Consider the following 20,333-nt stretch of genomic DNA (forward strand, 5'->3'; position numbering starts at 1 on the left):
CTAACAGTTGGGAAACACTGGCCTGCGAGCGCTCCAGTTGGAGAACAGCCTTTACCAAAGGTGTCATGGGCTTTGAAGACATTCTAATTCTGGACACAAGGGAGAAACGTGCTAAGAGGAAGGCATGCTTGGCAAATCCACACCATGATCAACTCCCGCCCGGATACCAATGTCCCCACTGTGGAAGGACGTGTGGATCCAGAATTGGCCTCCTTAGTCACTTATGGTCTCACTTTTAAAACCGTATTTAAGGAAGACAATCTTACTTGGCTACGAGTGATCGCCAATGGCGATGTTTCCAAATATACCGTAGGTGCGCTCTTTAATGCAACAGTAGTTGCAAGAAAGGTAAACTGTGGAGCCCCCTTTAGGTAACAGAGGGAATGCAAGCAAGAAGCAGTTACAAGAAAAATGGAGGACTTTACACTTAGCAGGGTAGATTTGCTGTTGATCAATAGAAAAGCAAGTTTTGTTTTGTTTTGTTACAAATATGCATTTCATTATTTGTATGTGACTTCTCATGGGGATGTAGCGGACTGAAAAAGCCAATCTCATTTTTACATAAAGACAAAGAAACCAGCTCACTTAAGAGACAGAATTTCACCTTACCTCAATTTTGTGACCAGCCTGCAACCCAGAAAGAGCCTCCAATCTGTCCACTGGATGAAACACTGGAAAAACTTTTAATGTCCAGATTTCCCACCAGGAACAGGATTTTACGGATTATCAACAGGATCAGCTGCAATAAGAGTTAAAAAAAAGGGGAGATAATGAAGGAAAGATAGAGAAAGTAGTATTCTCTGAAGTCAGTTGATAGGCACACACATATATGGACGGATAAACACATGGCAACTAGAGTGAGTCAGCAATTGGGCTGCTTGAACAGTAATGGAAGAACACGGTGGAGATAATAATGGCCTGTGGAATAGAAAAACCCACACAGACCGTCCAAGTGCATTTCTCAATGACAAGGATGAAGATCCAAAAGTATTAATACATGCTTAAGATGCAAATCCGCACAGGACGTGGGTGGCACTGTGGTCTAAACCACAGAGCCTAGGGCTTGCCGGTCAGAAGTTTGGTGGTTCGAATCCCCGCGACGGGGTGAGCTCCCGTTGCTCGGTCCCTGCTCCTGCCAACCTAACAGTTCGAAAGCACGTCAAAGTACAAGTAGATAAATAGGTACCGCTCCGGCGGGAAGGTAAACGGCGTTTCCATGCACTGCTCTGGTTCGCTAAAGCGGCTTAGTCATGCTGGCCACATGACCCAGAAGCTGTACGCTGGCTCCCTCGGCCTGAAAGCGAGATGAGCGCTGCAACCCCAGAGTTGGTCACAACTGGACGTAATGGTCAGGGGTCCCTTTACCTTTGAGATGCAAAGCAACCACAAACTCTGGGCAAGAAAGCATTTGAGGCAAAAATAAACCATTCCAATGACAACTGTACTTTTAAAATATGTTTAGCCTGGAGAAGAGGAGATATGAGAGCCATCATGGCTGCCACATAGAGGATGGAGCAAGCTTGTTTTTTGCTGCTCTGGAAGGTAGAACTCAAACCACCTAAGTCAAGTTACAAGAAATGGGACCCCCCAACTCAACATCAGGAAGAACTTTCTGACCGCAAGAGCTGTCCATCTATGGAATGGACACCCTCAGGAGACTGTGGACTCTCCTTCCTTGGAGAAGGTTGGATAGCCATCTGTCATGTGGATGCTTTAGCTGAGATTCCTACAACCCAGTCGATGACTCTCTGGGTTGCTTCCAACTCCACATAACACTGGCCTTGAAAGACCTGCATTGGCTCCCAGTACGTTTCCAAGCACAATTCAAAGTGTTGGTGCTGACCTTGAAAGTCCCAAACAGCCTCGGTCCAGTATATCTGAAGGAGCGTCTCCACCCCCATCGTTCAGGGCAGACACTGAGGTCCAGCTCCAAGGGCCTTCTGGCGGTTCCCTCACTGCGAGAAATGAGGTTACGTGGAACCAGGCAGAGGGCCTTCTCGGTAGTGGCACCCGCCCTGTGGAATGCTGCTCCCAGCAGATGTCAAAGAGAACAACAACTACCAGACTTTTAGAAGACATCTGAAGGCAGCCCTGTTTAGGGAAGCTTTTAATGTTTGGTGCATTACAGTATTTTGATATTTTCTTGGAAGCTGCCCAGAGTGGCCTAGAGTGGCTGGGGAAGCCCAGCCAGATGGGTGGGGTATAAATAATAAATTATTATTATTATTATTATTATTATTATTATTATTATTATTATTACTACTACTACTACTACTACTACTACAATTCTATGATTCTAAATTGTAACCATCTCCCGTTCCAGGAAGGAAAGTGCCCAGTTTGGAATTATTAAAAAATGCTCTCTCTCACATGCGCTCCCTTCAGCTTCCTGTTTCCTTCCCATTATATACATTAAAAAAATCTCCCACGCATTGTGCAAGTATTTCCCCCCACCGATAAGCCTCTCCTGGATTTTCAGTATTTAACACAACAGCCAATCTAGCAGCTGTTGAAAGAATGAATACCTAATCTACATTCCTTTGGGAAAATCTCCTCCCTTCTGTATCTCCTAGCTCGAAATAACTCTGATAAGCAAACTATGCACACTGATGACGCCGTGTGCCACAGTGGGGGGAGCAGCTTTTTCGAACAGAGAAGCAGGCGACAGGTTGTGGGTAGGGTCCCTCCATCCTATACCTACACTCCCCAGACAATCGCCTCTTCCTGCTCCAGAGCAAGACTAAGAAATAAGGGGGAGAGGGAAGTGGTAAGAAGTAGGAAAGAGGGGCGTTCAGCATCCCTGCCCATCTCATGAGAGCCAGCGTGGTGTAGTGGTTAAGAGCAGTGAACTCGTAATCTGGTGAACCGGGTTCGCTTCCCTTCTCCTCCATATGCAGCTGCTGGGTGACCTTGGGCCAGTCCCACTTCTCTGAGGTCTCTCAGCCCCACGCACCTCACAGAGTGTTTGTTGTGGGGGAGGAAGGGAAAGGAGAATGTTAGCCGCTTTGAGACTCCTTAGGGGAGTGATAAAGAGGGATATCAAATCCAGACTCTTCTTCTTCACCCACTGAAGTTACAGAACATCCCTCAGTGCTGCTTTACCCTCTATGACTTATAAAGAGCACTTTGACTGTGTGTGTGGTTGTGCGTCTGCACAGCAACTCCAATTAGATTTTAAACATATAAATTTATTTATTTCCTCGTAATTTTTGCAAATAGGGACACAGGTGGCGCTGTGGTTTAAACCACAGAGCCTAGGGCTTGCCGATCAGAAGGTCGGAGGTTTGAATCCCTGCAATGGGGTGAGCTTCTGTTGGTCAGTCCCAGCTCCTGCCAACCTAGCAGTTCGAAAGCACGTCAAAGTGCAAGTAGATAAATAGGGACCGCTCTCCAGCAGGAAAGTAAACGGCGTTTCCGTGCGCTGCTCTGGTTCGCCGGAAGTGGCTTAGTCCTGCTGGCCACATGACCCGGAAGCTGTACGCTGGCTCCCTCGGCCAGTAAAGCGAGATGAGCGCCATAACCCCAGAGTCGATCACGACTGGACCTAATGGTCAGGGGTCCCTTTACCTTTACCTAATTTTTGCAAATGTTGAGAAGCAGCCTATATTTCGAGACAAGTCATAATGTGTAGCTCTGGAACTCCCTGCCTATTGACATCAGGTCTTCACTTACCTCTTTTTCAGCGCCTGCTGAAATCGTTCTTGTTTAGACAAGCCTACCCAGACATGAGGAATGCTGATGTATGCTTTAATTTGCTTTGAGTTTATTGCTGGTTTTATCTTTCAAATGTTTGACAGGGTTGCTTCTACTGATAATTTTATAGTTTTATTTTCTTTGTAAACAGCTTTGAGAAATTATTGTTATTATTATTATTAGTTTGTAAATTTTATGAAATAAATTCAAATAAATACTCTGCCTGAAGTCCAAACGAGATCTATAGAATGCCTGTAGAAGCCCATTAGCAGCTTCAAGCAGCGCTAAATTTCCTTCTCCGATTTCAGAAACAACACATATCCATTTGTTCCTTTCTCTGCAAGCTCCTCTTAACACTAGAGACATATCTCTGATTTAATCACAGTTTCGCAACAGAAGCCAACGCCCAATCCCTTTTTATCCTATTTCAGCATTACTCCAGTAAGTGCATGGAAGCAGGCCATGCCTTTGATGGTGGACGCATCAGTTTAGGGTCTTTAGATTAATAGTGGCAAAAAGTCTCCATATGTTTAGCCAGCCCACAAAGCCCCCCCCCCCCCCAAGCCAGAAGAACTGATATTAAATGATGAGTCAGAGAACAGGCAGGCAACAGGCTCTGACTGCAACAACAAAAACCACAGCAAAATGCTAGGAATTTGGAGAGACAATATTTACAGCTGTATGTACTGTGTCAGAAAAAGGGGCTGGGGTGCTGGACGCACAAATCGTTGACCCGGCAAGCAGAGGAAAAATGTTTTTGTCTTTTTCCCTGAGCAGATACGCAATCCATCAAGCGCCACAAAGGCTCATCCGCAGAACAGAGGCAATACCCTGGCCTCAGAATTCACTCACCACGTCTAGAACTGTTTTGCCAAGCGACAAGAGCAGAGATCCATTTTTCAACACCAGGTTTTACCATTTATTTCTCGCCGCCTTTACAACCAACCGGATTTGGACAAAGAGATAGTGCAGGATAAGCTCTGAGGGCAGGGAGAGAGGAAGATTAGGAGATTCGGCTGGGATTGCAAAGTTCAGAGCAACGGAAGCCCAGTCATATCTAAAGCCCAGCCTTTCCCAACCTGGTGCCCTCTGCATGTTTTGAACTTCAACTTCCATCAGCCCTAGACAGCACAGCCATGGATTAGAAGGCCAGTGGTCCGAATCCCCGCGACGGGGTGAGCTCCCATTGCTCGGTCCCTGCTCCTGCCAACCTAGCAGTTCAAAAGCACGTCAAAGTGCAAGTAGATAAGAGTCGGTGGAAGAAGATAGGAAGAAATTTAAAGTTTATTTACAGAAACTTTGTAAAATTAAGGAATGTTAGAAGGATGTTGGAATGAAGTTACGTGGTTTTAGCAGAAATGTTATAAAAGATTAAGTAAAAATAGATTGTTAATTGGTGAGAATGTAAAGTTACATTATATTAAGATAAATTATTAGGATAAAAACAAAGATGGAAAGGATTTGCTGAAATAGCTCATTGAACTAGAACACAAAAAAGGGAGGTGTGAGGAGGTCAAAGAAACAAGCAAATGAAAGATAAGTTATGGAAGGTTTGATTTGTGTTTTTTTCTTAATTGTTTTTATTTCTCTGTGTTTTTGCTCTTTTTTCTTTTCTTTTTCTTTAATTTTGTAATCTTTCAAAACCTTAATAAATATTTTTTTTAAAAAAAGTGCAAGTAGATAAATAGGTACCACTCCGGCGGGAAGGTAAACGGCGTTTCCGTGCGCTACTCTGGTTCGCCAGAAGCGGCTTAGTCCTGCTGGCCACAGGACCCGGAAGCTGTACACCGGCTCCCTCGGCCAATAAAGCGAGATGAGCGCCGCAACCCCAGAGTCGTCCGCAACTGGATCTAATGGTCAGGGGTCCCTTTACCTTTACCTTAGATTCCCAAGCTCTGCTACTAGCCTAAACCCTCCCCCTTGATAGCTAATCAACTGAGCCCAGCGCAGAGAGTTGTTGATGGGACTGCTAAGCAGAGCTTAGTTGCACAGCGGGTTTGAGCGCACCAGCCGGGATTCTTGCTTTCTGTTTCAGCCCAGTTTCAGATGCTTGATCCATTGCTAATCCCTAATATATATATATATTGTTAAAGAGCCTCTTGACCCAATTGTTCCCTTCCACCCTTACAGCAGCCCTTGTAATCCTGAAACGATGGGAACTGCTTCACTTTCCAATAAGGAGCAAACAAAACCATCAATTTCCTGGGTGGCATTTACTCCTCTCCTGCCACCCTATTAATGAGATAAAATCCTCAATTCTTTTCTCAGGCTGCCGGCAACCTAGAATTAAGACTGCCCACATATTCTGCACAATCGGAATCTGAACAGCCTTTATTTCACCCATGCAAGATGTCCTCCATTGGCTTAGTTCAGCATCCTCCACCCGAAATCAAAACTGCATGTTTCATTACTTCATAAGGGCCAGAAGCCTAATTTAAGGAAGAGCTGCAGCAATATTCATACTGAGACCAAGGTGCTGTACAGGAGCTGGATATGCTTAGCACGAGAAAGAGAAGACTGAGAGTAGATGTGATAAAGGTAAAGGGACCCCTGACCATTAGGTCCAGTCGTGGACGACTCTGGGGTTGTAGCGCTCATCTCGCTTTACTGGCCGAGGGAGCCGGCGTACAGCTTCCGGGTCATGTGGCCAGCATCACTAAGCCGCTTTGGCGAACCAGAGCAGCGCACAGAAATGCCGTTTACCTTCCCACTGGAGTGGTACCTATTTATCTACTTGCACTTTGACATGCTTTTGAACTGTTAGGTTGGCAGGAGGAGGGACCGACCAACGGGAGCTCACCCCGTCGCGGGGATTCGAACCACCAACCTTCTGATGGGCAAGCCCCCCTAGGCTCAGTGGTTTAGACCACAGCGCCACCTGCATCCCGTGTAGTTGTGATAGCCATCTTCAAATATCTTAAGGAAGATGGAGTGAGCTTCTTTTCTCCTGCTCTAGAAGGTAGGACTCGAACCAACGGCTGACTAAACATCAGGGAAAACGTTCTGACAGCGTATCTGAAGAAGTGTGCATGCACACGAAAGCTCATACCAATAGCAAACTTAGTTGGTCTCTAAGGTGCTACTGGAAGGGATTTTTTTTTTATTTTGTTTCAAAGTTCTGACAGTAAGAGCTCTTCAACCGTGGAACGGTTTTTCGCTGGAGGCTTTTAAGCAGAGGTTGGAGGACCATCTGTCATGGATGCTGTAGTTGAGATTCCTGCATTGCAGAGGGTTGGAATGGATGACCTTTGGGGTCCCTTTCAACTCTTCAGGTCTATGATACAGTGGTCAGAGTGACAGACCAAGGCTGGGAAGCTTGTTCCACGCAGCCATGAAGTTCACATGGACCATTTACGTACTTTCAGCCTAGTTGGTTGTTGGTTACAAACTAATGCCTGTCTGCAGAATTATCCCACAGCTGCCCTTCCAACATGCCAGCCCTGGAGAGTAGTCGCTGCCACACTTTATTCCCCCTTCCCCATATAACACCGCAATAGCCGCCTTCTTCAATGAGCAGGAACCTTCTCCAATCCATCACTTTGGCATTTTTTATTTATAAAATCATTTATACCACACCCTAAAAAAATTAAAAAGGTCCTCTAGGCAACTCACAACCATAAAAACACAAATGCAATAAAAACAGGGAGATTCAAAACAGAGCCATTAAAACACAATCAAGCAGAAAAGAGGAATTCAAAACAAACTCAAAAGCCCAGAGGAATAAAAAGAGGTTTACAGCATCCCATCCCTGCAAGGACCACTAGAAGGGTTTTCTCCTTTCCACCTTTGGTGCAGCTTCCCTCTTGCACAAGACCTGAATATAGTCGTATTTTGGATCCCGAATGCCTTGCGACTCAAACATGTTGGCTCCCAAACATTGCAAACCCGGAAGTGAGTGTTCTGTTTGCGAACATTCTTCATAACCCAAACGTCCAACGTGGCTTCCGATTGGGTGCAGGAAGCTCCTGCAGCCAATCAGAAGCTGTGCCTAGGTTTTCAAATGTTTTCGGAAGTTGACCGGACTTCCGAAACAGGGTCCGTTCGAGTGCCAAGGTACAACAGTATCTCACACAAGGGTCATTCATCAAGCCTGATGCCAACCTGTACCAATGCAACTCCTCTAATACAGTGGTACCTCGGGTTACATACGCTTCAGGTTACATACACTTCAGGTTACAGACTCCGCTAACCCAGGAATAGTACCTCGGGTTAAGAACTTTGCTTCAGGATGAGAACAGAAATCGCGTGGCAGCGGCAGCAGGAGGCCCCATTAGCTAAAATGGTGCTTCAGGTTAAGAACAGCTTCAGGTTAAGAACTGACCTCGGGAACGAATTAAGTACTTAACCCGAGGTACCACTGTAATAAATAATTTATTATTTATATCCCGCCCATCTGGCTGGGTTTCCCCAGCCACTCTGGGCACCTCCCAACAGAATATTAAAAACACCAGAAAACACCAAACATTACGAACCTCCCTAAATAGGTCTGCCTTCAGGTGTCTTTTAAAAGTAAGATAGTTGCTTATTTCCTTGACATTTGATGGGAGGGCGTTTCACAGTGTGGGTGCCACCACCGAGAAGGCCCTCTGCCTGGCTCCCTGTAACCTTGCTTCTCGCAAGGAGGGAACTGTCAGAAGGCCCTCGGCGCTGGACCTCAGCGTCCGGCTGAACGAACGGGGGTGGAGATGTTCCTTCAGGTATACTGGACCGAGGCCATTAGGCTTCTACTCGTGAGAAGTGGGGTAAAAATGGCCAGGGCAAGGGAAGATTTTTCTCAGATCTCCTTTTGAGGGTCACCCTGTGTATCGCCTATATAAGGAGTCCCGCTTATTCCATATGCCATAATGGGAATCCTCATTTCCCTTAAGGGAGTTTTCCAACACCAAGGACTCTTCTCCCCTTTCCCAGCTTTCGCTCTTCCTTTTAAGCTTAAACCTTCCTTGGGAAAACGAGAGGCTGCGCAGCAAGAATCCATCCCCTGTCAGAGCACTCAAGGGTCAGATTTTGTCCCTTTTTTTACTTACACACACACACACACACACACACACACACACAAGCGTCTAAGAACAAGGACAAGAAAGGATTGGAAAGGAACATGGGAACCAGTTCAGTTCCACGTTTCTGGGGCTCCTGGGTTTCCCGTTGTTTGGGCTTTGCTAGTGCAAGCAAATAGTTTCGTCATCAACACCGCCTACAAAACATAACCAGACAACATCCCCAGCTGCTTGTCTGTTACCTTCATGCAACACCTTTGTGTGGACTTCCTGAAAGCACCCAGTTGGCCACGGACGGTGGAGAAACAAGTTGCCGGATGATACAGCCATGCCCTTGTGTCTCAACTCAAAAGAAATCCATTACACAGCCCCGAAAGTGAGATTTAGAATTCCATCCTGTGGCTGTGAACATGTACTTTGCGTGAGAAACAACATCACTGACAGAATACATCATCGTTTTTAAAGGGGTGTTCAGCTTGTCTTGCACACAGATAAACCAATTGCAGTTGCTTCCAAGATCTGGGACACCAGGCAAGAAACACACACACAGAGGAAATCAATATGTTGGCATTTTTACACAGTGCTCACGGTGTCCCTGGAACCTCAAAAATAGAGCCGTTTTCTTTTTAATTAAAAAAAGCCCTTCCACTCAGGCTCTGCGTTCTTTACAGACATTTCTGAAGATGTTAAAAGCGTGCAATTCTGTGTTGGAGGCAGATGCATCATCCTCCCAATTTAGGCTTATTAAGCAAGGCCCAGCTGTTCAATAGCTGGCAGCCAGTTTCTGTCCCAATTTCAAAACCATGACTCAAGATGTGCTGATTTACATCAGGAGAAGAAAAGGTGAACAGGAGAAGAAAAGAGGCAGACCCAAATATGTAGCTACATTCCTTATAGACGGGAGGACTCTTGTCTTCGCAATCGAACAAATGTACTGAGAAAGCGCAGAGGTGGATAAGTGCAGAATTCAATACCTTGAGGATCCCCGCTTTTTAAATAGCAGGTTTCTAATCCCTAAGGATAAAACGACAGACCTGAAGGTATGCAGGCAATGGCCTGGTTTGCACATAGCACACAGAATTTATAGAATTGCAGAGGTGGAAGGAGCTGGACCATAAAGAAGGCTGATCGCCGAAGAATGGATGCTTTTGAATTATGGTGCTGGAGGAGACTCTTGAGAGTCCCATGGAGAGAAGACCCTCTGCCTGGTTCCCTGTAACTTGGCTTCTCGCAGTGACGGAACCGCCAGAAGGCCCTTGGAGCTGGACCTCAGTGTCCTGGCTGAGCGATTGGGGTGGAGACGCTCCTTCAGATATACTGGGTCAAGGCCGTTTAGGGCTTTAAAGGTCAGCACCAACACTTTGAATTGTGCTTGGAAATGTACTGGGAACCAATGTAGGTCTTTCAAGACCGGTGTTATATGATCCCAGCGGCCGCTCCCAGTCACCAGTCTAGCTGCCGCATTCTGGATTAGTTGTAGTTTCCGGGTCACCTTCAAAGGTAGCCCCACATAGAGCGCATTGAAATAATCCAAGCGGGAGATAACCAAACATTCCCAGCAACCAGAATTCAGAGGCCTGCTGGTGGTGGCAGAATCCCCAATAGCAAGTGCTAGCATTCAAAGTCTATCGGCCTGTCATCAGCAGGAAATCCCACCCCCCACCTTTCCCCCCTGTACATGAATTAGCTTACAATTTTCCCATGCTGAAATTCCATCCACTTTCAGCCCCGCTTGCAACTCTGGGGCTCATCACACTCCTCCTGGAATTTCTTTATGACCCCCCTAGGGAGCTAACCGTCTCTGGCAAATTGACATTCGCTTGCCCCTGCCAGGCTATGAATATACTACAAGCTGACACCAACTGAGCCCCGTTACGACTCGGCTTCCCAACTGCAGTAGACAGACATGGTTAGTTAGCAGCATCTCGCATCAGCAAGTTTTCCGCCAGCCCGGGGCTTTACCTCTGCACACAGGCTTTTCTTAATAGGTCCCCACTGGTTTGCCCTTACATAGCATCCTTCACCCTGAAGAACAAGAAGTTGCTTTCACTGTCTGGGATGCAGGATAGCACCAGCTGCTCTGCACACCTACCACCTAGTTATCTAGGAGAGTCAGCAGTGGTTGTCAACCTTTTTTCCTCTGGGCCACACTTCCAGAATAGAAATTTGCAAATGCCACACTGAATTTAGTTATTCATTAAAAAAAAAAAGACATTGGAAAACAAGAAGAAGAAAACAGTGCTTGATTTATAACAAGCATGTCCAACAGGTCGATCGCGATCTACTGGTTGATTGTGGGGTGTCGATCCTGATCGATCGTGTGATGCTGAGCGATCTCCCCACCCCTCTAAAAAAAGCTCTGCAACTCAGGCCTGATTTATAACGCAGAATACACCTGCTTTATAATATGACCATGAGACATCCAGAAAGTATAAAATATTGCAGCTATGTAAGAACACGAAGCATTTCCAAAATATAATACTGTCCCTGAATCTACCTGCCACGTTTGGCATCCTCTCCTGACACACAACTGGGTTGGTGGACTCTGGGAGACCAGGGTTCAAATCCCCACTCAGCCATGAAGCTAGTTGGGTGACCCTGGACCAGTCGTCGCCTCTCAGACTAACCCACCTCACAGGGTTGTTGTGAGGATTAAATGGGGGGGGGGGGACGAGAACCATGTACACTGCCTTGAGCTCCTTGGAAGAAAGGTAGTATAAAAATGTAATCAATCAATAAAGTGAAAATGGGGACATGGAGGGAACCAAGGATGCGGAAGAGAGTGGTTTGCCCAACACAAACCAGGAAGGTTCATGAAAAGGACAAGACTGAAACCAGCGGCTTCTGAATTCGTAGCCACTGTGTTCAACAATGAATCATAATAACATGGTAAGAGGCTGCTGGATCAGGCCAATGGACCATATAGTCCAGGAGTCGGCAAGGTTTACTGGGCATGGGCCGGATCACTCCTGCGGATTGATTCCAGCGCAACGCCAGAAATCAGGTCCGCGCATGTCAGCGGCGCCAGAAATCACTTCTGTGCATGCCCAGATGCCAAAAATTGTGCCTGCGCAGAGGCGATTTTTGGTATCTAGGCATGTGCAGAAGCGATTTCCAGCACCACAGACATGCGCAAACACGATTTCCGGAGCCACGGGAGAGAGTCTCTGTGCTGCACTGCACCAATTTAGTGCAGCGCTCAGGGACTTGCCAAGCGGGCAGCTCGGTTCGGCGGCAGCCCATGGGCTGGTTAAGCGACCCTCATGGGCCGCTTCCGGCCCATGGGCCTTAGGTTGCCGACCTCTGATCTAGTCCAGCATCCTGTTCTCACTGTGGCCAGCATTCAAAATTTGCTAGGTGCATTTTGCACCTGGCTATCAGTCACTTGCAACCAAGTGAAGATGCCTGGGTGCCAGGATGGCGCCTGACGTCCTAGAGGTGCATTCTTGGGAAACCCTTAGATCTGGACTGTTTTCACACACAAGCAGCACAACCTGTAGAATTCTATCCATGCTATTTTATCTGGCCAATCAGAATGAATTTCAGGAACCCTAAAGTCATATTGAGAAACACAGCTTTGAGCCGCCTGGCCCCAAAATGGCAACTCCGTTCTGGCGACTGTAACCCTGGTTTTGGCGACTGTAACCCTGGTTTAAAAAGCCACTTGGCCCCTGGCTTATATATCTGAGTTTCTAACACTATCAGTGTCCAACCAGATCCCTGCGGGAAGGGACCCACAAACAGGATTCGAACACAAGAGCAACTCTTTCTCCTCCTGTGGTTTCCAGCAACCAGTACTTGGAAACATTAATGCCGCCAACTGTGGAGGCAGAGAATAGCCATCAAAGAATAATCACAGGTGCACAGAAGAGCAAGTTGGGCAAAGCTAAGCAAGCCAAGGGACGTGGGTGGCACTGTGGGTTAAACCACAGAGCCTAGGGCTTGCCGATCAGAAGGTCGGTGGTTCGAATCCCCGCAACGGGGTGAGTTCCCGTTGCTCGGTCCCTGCTCCTGCCAACCTAGCAGTTCCAAAGCACGTCAAAGTGCAAGTAGATAAATAGGTACCGCTCCGGTGGGAAGGTAAACGGCGTTTCCGTGTGCTGCTCTGGTTCGCCAGAAGTGGCTTAGTCCTGATGGCCACATGACCTGGAAGCTGTACACCGGCTCCCTCGGCCAATAAAGCAAGATGAGCGCTACAACCCCAGAGTCGGTCACAACTCGACCTAATGGTCAGGGGTCCCTTTACCTTTAAGCAAGCCAAAGAAGAACTACACTGAATTATTCTGGCTACCATGTTTATTGTGCATGGAATATGCGCAGCATAGGGCTGAGATGTCTTTAAATCCAGCCCTGCAGAAAAAGTCAGCTTTTTAGCCAAATACCATCAGAGGCAATGATAAAGTCTGGTGCTTGCTTTACCTGAAGACTGTAAATCTTTACGCGTCAAAAGCAGTGTTGCTCGTAAAGCATGGTATTAAATATTTCCCAGCCCACAGCGCTGCAGGGCTAAGTGCTTGTCTCTGGGCTCTGCAGGGGAAGCAGAAAACTGGCTGGTCGCCCTCAGCTGGAATCATGCCTCAACAATACAAGAGCACGATACAAAAGTTCACTTTACTGCTTCAGCAAAAGCCAGTTGCAAGAAAAGGAATACTTTCTCAGGGATGAAATTAAAGTGAAATGGACTCTTTTCATGTTTGTCAATAAGGAGAGCGACTAGCTTTTTACGCAAAACAGCAGGGCCAATTGCAAAGGATCTCACAAGGAGCCGTGAACTCGCTTGGCCTCTTCTTTCACTGTCCAAGTTCGTTCCCTCCAGGCAGCCAATCTAAATGCAAATTGTAAAGAGGCAAGAGCTGCAATGTTTTGGAAGAAGAAGAGCAGGAGAGAGAGAAAAAATAATTGCAGACAAAGCAGCAAAGGAAGTACTTGAAGACATAATCCTGCATAGGTCAAGAGAGTCTGACTGGGCTGGATTAATCATTATGCTAACGGCAACAGAGTCTGAACTGTGCTGTGGCCCAATTATCCAGGAGTCAAGTCAGTGCCTTGAAAAAGTGCATCTACTTGCGCTACCAAGCTTGATCTCCCTGAAAGTTCCTTGCAAACTGGAACCTAGTTCTACACAAACTACTAGGGCTGGGCGATATATTGATATATTGTCCAAAACGGGGATGCGGGTGGCACTGTGGTCTAAAGCACTGTGCCTCTTGGGCTGGCTGATCAAAAGATCAGCAGTTCGAATCCCCACAATGGAGTGAGCTCCCGCTGCTCTGCCCCAGCTCCTGCCAACCCAGCAGTTCGAAAGCACGCCAGTGCAAGTAGATAAATAGGTACCACTGTGGCAGGAAGGTTAACAGCGTTTCTGTGCGCTCTGGTTTCTGTCACGGTGTCCCGTTGCACCAGAAGTGTTTAGTCCTGCTGGCCACATGACCCGGAAAACTGTCAGTGGACAAACACCGGCTCCCTCGGCCTGAAAGCAAGATGAGTGCTACAACCTCATAGTCACCTTGGACTTCACTTAACCATCCAGGGGTCCTTTGCCATTTTTTATTTTTTTTACTCTTCATACCCTCCTCCTAAGCAGCTGATTTCGCACATTGCAAGCCCTACACAGCTGAACCTTTTGTGGCTGGAGGCTCCTTCAAAGTTGTGCAGAAAGGCCTATCTAGGGTCACTTGATAAATTCTTAGTTACACCTGATTCTTAGCTAGGCTAAACAGTCACCAGAACTATTTGCCATTTGAAAAAGAAGCAGGGGGAGAAAGAGAGAGTGTTAACTGTACAATTCCTGCACCGCCAAATAAATTTTCCCCATGGATGCCTCCCAATGTAGCTCACGCTGGGTTATGTTAAAAACCTCAATCTCATGTTCAGAGCGCTTTTGACTCCGAAAATACAAGCGCATTTATAACCAAATAAGGGGCTGAACAATGAAGACCCTTTTCCCGAATACGCAAACTTCACCCCAAGCCAGATACCAAGTCTCTGCACACACAAAAACCCTTCAAGGACTCAAGGGAGACGTTTGCCGGAGCCGCATTCAGACCGCCATAAGTTAACACCAATCCTTCCGTGGATGTTTCTCAGCTTGATTCCTTACAACAGGGTACCTACACCTATGAAGAGCACCTGCCCAAATCGAGGCCAGGTACAAGCAGACTTCGAAATTAGCCATTATTTTTTAAGGTGATGCATACCAGAAAGCATTGTCTCCCCAAATTTGTCAGCTGGGTAACAGTGTTCAAAATTAGCCAGGCGCCAGGCGCAATTTGCACCTGTCTCCACCATCTGAAGGTGCGTGCCTAGGGATTCTTGGATCTGGACTGGTTTCACACACTAACAACACATCCTATAGAATTCTATCATCCTATGAAATTGAGGGACGAAAATGCTTTTTTCAGTGTAGCCGGAGCATGAGCTGTGAACGATGTTATGAATGGACCACGTCACCATTAAGAGAAAGAGGTAGGAATAGGCCAATATATATGTGGACTGTCCCTGGATCAAGGGATTTTTCTTCTTTAAGTTCTCAAGGTTTTTAACCCAGCTCAAAGTGGTCGTCTGTACTAGTCGGATGTCTAACTAATAATCAATCACAGCTAGTCCAGCATCTGGAAAAATAAGAGATGCCTTGCCCCAAAATGGCAACTAGACATTCCGTTTTGGTGACTGTAACCTTGGTTACAGACAGCATTTTAAAAAGCAGAAACATCACCTTGCCTACAAAGGTCCGTATAGTTAAAGCTATGATTTTTCCAGTAGTGATGTATGGACCATAAAGAAGGCTGATCACCGAAGAATTGATGCTTTTGAATTATGGTGCTGGAGGAGACTCTTGAGAGTCCCATGGACTGCAAGAAGATCAAACCTCTCCATTCTGAAGGAAATCAGCCCCGAGTGCTCACTGGAAGGACAGATCCTGAAGCTGAGGCTCCAAGACTTTGGCCACCTCAGGAGAAGAGAAGACTCCCTGGAAAAGACCCTGATGTTGGGAAAGGTGGAGGGCACAAGGAGAAGGGGACGACAGAGGACAAGATGGTGGGACAGTGTTCTCGAAGCTACCAGCATGAGTTTGACCAAACTGCGGGAGGCAGTGGAAGACAGAAGTGCCTGGCGTGCTCTGGTCCATGGGGTCACGAAGAGTCGGACACGACTAAACGACTAAACAACAAAGATGCTGCACCTCCCAATGCCTTTGCTGAGAACAGATGGGAGGGTAGTCATCCAGTCCCATGAAAGGTGGCCAGGTTTATGGGGCGCACATTTGATATGGGGAGGATGAGCTGGTGCCAAGCAGGGAGTGAGCAGGGAGAGAAAAAGGTCTCAAGCAACAGTGGATATTGGAGGGGAAGTTTGTAGAGAGTTTCTGAGGTAGTGGTTAAGAGCGGTGGACTCGTAATCTGGTGAACTGGGTTCGCTTCCCCGCTCCTCCACATGCAGCTGCTGGGTGACCTTGGGCCAGTCACACTTCTCTGAAGTCTCTCAGCCCAACTCACCTCACAGAGTGTTTGTTGTGGGAGAGGAAGGAAAAGGAGAACGTTAGCTGCTTTGAGACTCCTTTGGGTAGTGATAAAGCGGGATATCAAATCCAAACTCTTCTTCTTCATGGCCAGTGTTAGCGGTGTTAGAGTCGGACACGACTAAACGACTAAACAACAACAACAACAACCTTCGTTTAAAGAGCCTGCTGGTAGTAGCTAGGGAAAATCCATAATATGTAGCTTTTTTGGGAGGGTGGCACGGCTGAATCCAGAGCAAGCACCAGGGCTGTGGAGCATCACTCTAAGAAACATCCCTGCTGCCAATCACGGGTTAGGATTGCGCCTGCAGAAATTTACATCGGCACAAGCTTTTTTTTTGGACTACATCCCATCCCATCAGATGCATGAAGTGCTATCCGAGCTGCGGGTACATATACCTTTGGTTTGGCAGTAGGATGCGTTTGTGTGTACATATATACAGTGAGGTCAGAAAGGAATGAAATGCAGAAAAGTGCAGGTGGTGATAATTGTAGTTTTAAAACTGCTCCTTCCCAAAGAACAGTTGTGTTGATAACACGGGGCATCCAGGCACTGGTAAACCAATTACTATTGCTAAGCCACTTTATGCATGTAGTGAGATAAGAAGAAGAAGAAGAAGAAGAAGAAGAAGAAGAAGAAGAAGAAGAAGAAGAAGAAGAAGAAGAAGAACAACAACAACAACAACAACAACAACAAATTTTATTTATACCCCGCCCTCCCCAGCCAGAGCCAAGCTCAGGGCGGCTAACAGCAGTAAAATTACAACAAAAACATAAAAGGGGGGGGGGGGGAGAAACAATTTAAAATACAGATTAAAATGCATTTTATAATACAGCCTCATTTTAAAGTAGCTGATAAATCAAGACCATAAGGGGAAGGAAACATAAGGGTCAGACTGAGTCCAAACCAAAGGCCAAGCGGAACAGCTCTGTCTTGCAGGCCATGCGGAAATATGTCAAGTCCCGCAGGGCCCTAGTCTCTTGGGACAGAGCGTTCCATCAAGTCGGGGCCAGTGCTGAAAAGGCCCCGGCCCTAGTTGAGACCAATCTAACCACCTTGCGATTTGGGACCTCCAAAGTGTTGTCATTTGTGGACCTTAAGGTCCTCCGCGGGGAATACCAGGAGAGGCGGTCCTGTAGGTTAAGAGGGTCCTAGGCCACATAGGGCTTTAAAGGTGAAAACCAGCACCTTAAACCTGACCCTGTACTCCACCAGGAGCCAGTTCAGTTGGACCCCATAAGTTGATCCCGTGACGAGGACCCCATAAGTAGGCTTGCCACGGCATTCTGCACCCACTGGAGTTTCTGGAGATGAAAACCCATCCAATCAAACCAGTCCACAGGTGATGGCACCTAACCCCTTGAGGCACCACAAATTCAGTGGTCTCACATTGGGAGCATCCCCAATTGAGACGGACATTCCTGCACCCACTGGACACCCGGGGGACTCCATGTTATGTAAATCCAAGGAGATCCTCTCCATTTCTGCATGAATTGGGCAAGAATTAGGAACCCCACTGCAGAAAGAAACATGCACTGAAAAAGGTGGCAGGGGAGAGAGGGAGGGAGAGAAGACCCCAAGCATTTTTTATTTTATTTTTAAAAGGCTGCAACATAGCTAGGAAGAACCAAAGGTTGCTCCAAACATCCGACTCTAGCGCCACGGCTCAACCAGAAACCTGTTGGCTTTTTCTCACGCTCAAACAAATTCCACCCACTGGATTAAACAATGTATTTTAAACCATAGTTACTGTTAATCTTCAAGGTGCTGTAAGACTCCTAAGTGTTTCCTGAAGAAACCAGAGGCCTTCCTTCTGGGCATGGTCGGCCAATTGGTGCCAAAGAAGGATAGAACTTTCTTTATGTATGCTACAACAGCAGCAAGAATACTTATTGCAAAGTACTGGAAGACACAAGATCTACCCACCCGGGAAGAATGGCAGATGAAGGTGATGGACTATATGGAACTGGTGGAAATGACTGGCAGAATCCGAGACCAGGGAGAAGAGTCGGTAGAAGAAGATTGGAAGAAATTTAAAGTTTATTTGCAGAAACATTGCAAAATTAAGGAATGTTAGAAGGATGTTGGAATGAAGTTATATGGTTCTAGCAGATATGTTATAAAGGATCAAGTAAAAATAGATTGTCAGTTGGTGAGAATGTTAAGTTACATTATATTAAGATAATTTAATAGGATAAAAGCAAAGATGGAAAGGATTTGCTGAAATAGCTCACTGAACTAGAATACAAAAAAGGGAGGTGTGAGGAGGTCAAAGAAACAAGTAAATGAAAGATAAGTTATGGAAGGTTTGATTTGTTTTTTAATTGTTTCTATTTTTCTGTTTTTTCTTCTTTTTCTGTTTTTTCTTTTTTAATTTTATATTTTATTGTGATGTGATGTCTTGTTTTTGTAACCTTTGAAACTTCAATAAATATTACTTTAAAAAAAAAAAGACTCCTAAGTGTTTTCCGTGACCATGGAAGAGACTTAGCCACAATAACCACCAACCACCGATTGCTCTCCTAAATTTGCAAACGCCAAATTTCTGTCTGTCTGCCTTCCCCGTTCTTTCTGTGTTTATACCCAACAGTTCTTCTGCGATGGAACGCAAGGGGGCTCAGAGAGGATTAGAAATGCAGGAATCTGCCTTGAACAGAGTCAGACCATGGGGTCCATTCGGATCAGTCTTGTTTACGCCAGCCAGCAGGGGCTCAACAGGTTTCCAAGTGGGACTCTCTCTCAGCCCTCTCTAAAGATGCCAAGGACTGGCTATGGGAACGTTTTGCATGCAAGGAATATTCTCTAACCCTGAGCTGCAGTCCTTCCTAGCCATTCTCCTGTCAGGGCATTGACCGGACCCAGAAATGATTAACTTCAACATGTGCTTCAGACAGTGTCCTGGGGCCTACTCACTTGCAGGACACACAACCACACTGGCATCCAAATTATAGCTTGCAGCTGAGTATTCCCAGCAGTATAAAACTACAGTGGGACCTCGGGTTACGAACTTAATTCGTTCTGGAGGTCCGTTCTTAACCTGAAACTGTTCTTAACCTGAAGCACCACTTTAGCTAATGGGGCTTCCCGCTGCTGCAGTGTGATTTCTGTTCTCATCCTGAAGCAAAGTTCTTAACCCGAGGTACTATTCCTGGGTTAGCAGAGTCTGTAACCTGAAGCATCTATAACCTGAAGCGTCTGTAACCCGAGGTACCACTGTACTGATTTTGTGCATGTTCACTCCACCTTCAGCCAACCGCACCGCACCTTGCCAAGCAGCAAAGCAGCTCCTCGTGAGAGCATTTTTGGTTGTTGGCTACTGGTGCAGTCAGGAATTAATTCTGCTCGGAGCTGGGCCAACAGGCTGCAACCCACCTGGGTGTGTCAGCCTAAATCTGGAAGTTGGAGCATGTCGGCGGGATCCATGCTTACTCAACAGTTTCAAGGGAAAAGCCATCGATGTGGTCTGATCACATGAGAGAGGGCTTAGTGTCAAGGCTCCAGGAAATTAGAAAGAAAGGAAGTCCTGGCGTACTCTGGTTGCAAGGAGAAAGGTGCCCCCTGGATATATGGGACAGAGGAGAGAAGACAGCAGGGGGAAAGTGATCCAGCTCAGGAGCTGACAAAAGACCACAGTCAAATCAGAAAGCAAGCCTAAATGCCAAATCGAAGCCTTAGGAACGCAAGGAAAACAGCTTTCCACCAATTCCTATCCCTCCCTTACTTGGCAAGTGGCTGAGATCACAACCCCCAGATCTAGACACTCTGCCAACCACTTTCCAATCATCTCATACTGAGAGAGACAGGCTCTGACAGCCTTTTGGGAGGATTCAAAGCAGAACACAATTTTCAGAATTTAAATATGCCCCTTTTCACATTCTGCATCTCAAATAACTAATGGCGGGCATCCATCTCTGAAAGACAAGATGGCCTGCCACTCCCCATCTTCCCCCGAAATAGAGACGCTGCAGGGGGGGGGGGCACTGAGTACACTCTTGACCCCCAGGGTGCAGAAAAATAAATCAGGGTCTACCCTACTGGGAAGTAATCTATTGGGTTTACAGAACTTTGGGTGCAGATGAGCAAAGGTGTCTCCCAGCTGAACGTAAGAACAGTGGTCAGCATTCTC

The 20,333-nt window shown here is 46.6% G+C and overlaps 1 protein-coding gene across 8 annotated transcripts in view; it reads right to left on the reverse strand.

The window, feature by feature from the left end:
• The window catches only part of EXTL3 (exostosin like glycosyltransferase 3), a 169,122-nt gene that overhangs the window by 107,398 nt on the left and 41,391 nt on the right, over positions 1-20,333 (reverse strand). For all 8 annotated transcript variants that reach the window (XM_083733231.1, XM_083733234.1, XM_083733232.1 and 5 more), the window contains exon 2: positions 610-739. The gene's annotated coding sequence lies outside the window, so the exon portion shown is untranslated. The remainder of the gene's footprint in view (positions 1-609; positions 740-20,333) is intronic.

Source organism: Podarcis gaigeae (assembly GCF_964106915.1).
Source record: "Podarcis gaigeae genome assembly, chromosome: 3".
In the NCBI taxonomy this organism is placed as follows: domain Eukaryota; kingdom Metazoa; phylum Chordata; class Lepidosauria; order Squamata; family Lacertidae; genus Podarcis; species Podarcis gaigeae.